Source organism: Xyrauchen texanus, chromosome 39 (assembly GCF_025860055.1).
Source record: "Xyrauchen texanus isolate HMW12.3.18 chromosome 39, RBS_HiC_50CHRs, whole genome shotgun sequence".
Lineage (NCBI taxonomy): Eukaryota > Metazoa > Chordata > Actinopteri > Cypriniformes > Catostomidae > Xyrauchen > Xyrauchen texanus.
In genome coordinates this window covers 37,167,192-37,170,191 of record NC_068314.1, presented here as the reverse complement: position 1 = coordinate 37,170,191, position 3,000 = coordinate 37,167,192, and the positions used below count along the sequence as shown (strand labels likewise).

General features: G+C 41.4%; 1 protein-coding gene across 12 annotated transcripts in view; it reads left to right on the top strand.

Moving 5' to 3' along the window:
- The window catches only part of LOC127632340 (neurexophilin-2-like), a 248,107-nt gene that overhangs the window by 192,116 nt on the left and 52,991 nt on the right, over window positions 1-3,000 (top strand). For 2 of the 12 annotated variants that reach the window (XR_007969078.1, XR_007969075.1), the window contains exon 4: window positions 2,184-2,274. The exons of 3 other annotated variants lie outside the window; for them this stretch is intronic. The gene's annotated coding sequence lies outside the window, so the exon portion shown is untranslated. Of the gene's footprint in view, window positions 1-1,320; window positions 1,337-1,381; window positions 1,400-1,501; window positions 1,520-1,621; window positions 1,640-1,683; window positions 1,700-1,871; window positions 1,968-2,183; window positions 2,275-3,000 lie in introns of those variants that run through there. 7 more of the 12 variants (XR_007969071.1, XR_007969077.1, XR_007969073.1 and 4 more) reach the window with 7 other exon arrangements.

The following is a 3,000-nucleotide window of genomic DNA, read 5'->3' as shown; positions in this document are numbered from 1 at the left end:
ACAGGAACATTGTCACTGGTGGAAGAAAAGTTGCATTTTTACTTCAGACACAGAGATTATGTCTTTTCATTTTCAAACTCTGTCTGCACTGTTATAAGTTTCCCTTTATAATGTAACTTTGATCTGGAGTGCAACATGAATCAGTTATTATAGCCAGAACGATTTCAATATTAAGAGCTCTGAGGTGGATTGTATTGAATAAGCAGCTTCTCGTTTTCACTGAGCCGATGAACAGACATGCAATTTTCCCTTTTTAAAGCTTTGCTTCTATGCACAAATGAAACAATACCTCTGATTCCATTATGTGACTCAATAGCAGAACTGAGAACAGTGGAAAAATATCGTCTGGGTGTCGTTTCAACTCTGTCATCGTATACAATGACGGTACTTTACATTCAGCGGGGCTAATTTCTGCACTCTTGAGGGCCGCAGCAGCCATTCGTCATTTCCCCTTGGGAGTGCATCTGCCTCTACAGAGGCTTTTCAAATCAAATGAAAGAAGGAAATGACAAAGAACAAAAAGACACATTCAGAAAGTTCTGAAAGAGAACAATTGTAGAAGGTGGATTTTGTCTGGTTAGTTTCCTTGGAGATGATCTTCAATAGTGCATTTTTCTTAACTGAGGGGCCTTTTAATAAACATCGTTCATCTTTATCGAGACACACTGTTCTGTGATTCTAGAGCCTTTATAAAAAAAACACCATGAAAGAAAAATTCTGTCATCATTTACTCACCCTCATGCTGTTCCAAAGCCAAATGCCTTCCTTTCATCCAGTGGAACACAAAAGTAAATGATTGGCAAAATAATGGCCTCAGTCACGTTCATTTTCATTGTGTGGTGGAAAGATGCAATGCAAGTGAAAGGCAATGGACTTGCTAGCTTCCTTGATAGCACTGTTCCGAAACTCTTCAGGCACCCTCGTGTCATGGTGCCTCTTTGGTATAAATACGCTAAAGCATTAAGGAGATATGTGGTGCAGTGGGCTAAAGCACATAACTGGTACTCAGAAGGTTGCTGGTTCGATCCCCACAGTCACCACCATTGTGTCCTTGAGTAAGACACTTAACTCCAGGTTGCTCCGGGGGGATTGTCCCTGTAATAAGTGCTCTGTATAGTACATTGGTAGTCAGAAGGTTGCTGGTTTGATCCCCACAGTCACCACCATTGTGTCCTTGAGTAAGACACTTAACTCCAGGTTGCTCCGGGGGGATTGTCCCTGTAATAAGTGCTCTGTATAATACATTGGTACTCAGAAGGTTGCTGGTTCGATCCCCACAGTCACCACCATTGTGTCCTTGAGTAAGACACTTAACTCCAGGTTGCTCCGGGGGGATTGTCCCTGTAATAAGTGCTCTGTATAATACATTGGTACTCAGAAGGTTGCTGGTTCGATCCCCACAGTCACCACCATTGTGTCCTTGAGTAAGACACTTAACTCCAGGTTGCTCGGGGATTGTCCCTGTAATAAGTGCTCTGTATAATACATTGGTACTCAGAAGGTTGCTGGTTCGATCCCCACAGTCACCACCATTGTGTCCTTGAGTAAGACACTTAACTCCAGGTTGCTCGGGGATTGTCCCTGTAATAAGTGCTCTGTATAATACATTGGTACTCAGAAGGTTGCTGGTTCGATCCCCACAGTCACCACCATTGTGTCCTTGAGTAAGACACTTAACTCCAGGTTGCTCCGGGGGGATTGTCCCTGTAATAAGTGCTCTGTATAATACATTGGTACTCAGAAGGTTGCTGGTTCGATCCTCACAGTCACCACCATTGTGTCCTTGAGTAAGACACTTAACTCCAGGTTGTTCCGGGGGGATTGTCCCTGTAATAAGTGCTCTGTATAATAAATACATTGGTACTCAAAAGGTTGCTGGTTCGATCCCCACAGTCACCACCATTGTGTCCTTGAGTAAGACACTTAACTCCAGGTTGTTCCGGGGGGATTGTCCCTGTAATAAGTGCTCTGTATAATAAATACATTGGTACTCAAAAGGTTGCTGGTTCGATCCCCACAGTCACCACCATTGTGTCCTTGAGTAAGGCACTTAACTCCAGGTTGCTCCGGGGAGATTGTCCCTGTAATAAGTGCTCTGTATAATACATTGGTAATCAGAAGGTTGCTGGTTTGATCCCCACAGTCACCACCATTGTGTCCTTGAATAAGTCACTTAACTCCAGGTTGCTCCGGGGGGATTGTCCCTGTAATAAGTGCTCTGTATAATACATTGGTAATCAGAAGGTTGCTGGTTTGATCCCCACAGTCACCACCATTGTGTCCTTGAATAAGTCACTTAACTCCAGGTTGCTCCGGGGGGATTGTCCCTGTAATAAGGGCTCTGTAAGTCACTTTGGATAAAAGCATCTGCCAAATGCATAAATGTAAATATACCCTCACGTCCATTTTGGCGTGCTCTTCGTAGAATTCGTTGAAGCGCCATTCGAAAACGGTATGATTTATCAAAATTCTGGGAATACCTTTTTGTCGTGAGTGCCTCTCGATGATGCAGGCCAATTTTCGTGCAAATCGCACAAACGGCCTTGGACAAGTTCAGAAAAAGTTGTTTTTTCAGAATTTTTTTCCGCCATTTAGAATTTTAACGATTATGCAAATCGCATCGCCTCAAAAGTTACTAACATAAACGTGAGAGCAAATTTGGACAGTTAGTGGCAAAAGTTTGTGCCAAATTTACTGTGGTAACAAGTAATGCACCGAACCGAAACCGAAAATTCAGGATGGACTTGGCCGAAAACCAAGTAATTGTATAATTGTATTAATATTATACTTTTTAATGAATTTAATTCATCTGAATTGAAAAACTACAAACTGATGATCACACTTTTATTGAAAGTAATGCACCAAAATTGGACAGAAAATATATTAAAACATTATTAAATATATGATTCTTTATTCAGTTCTTTAACAATCAAATGTAACAGATTTTTTTTACCAATTATCCAATAAATGTAACGTTCTAGAAAACTCTAATGATATGCA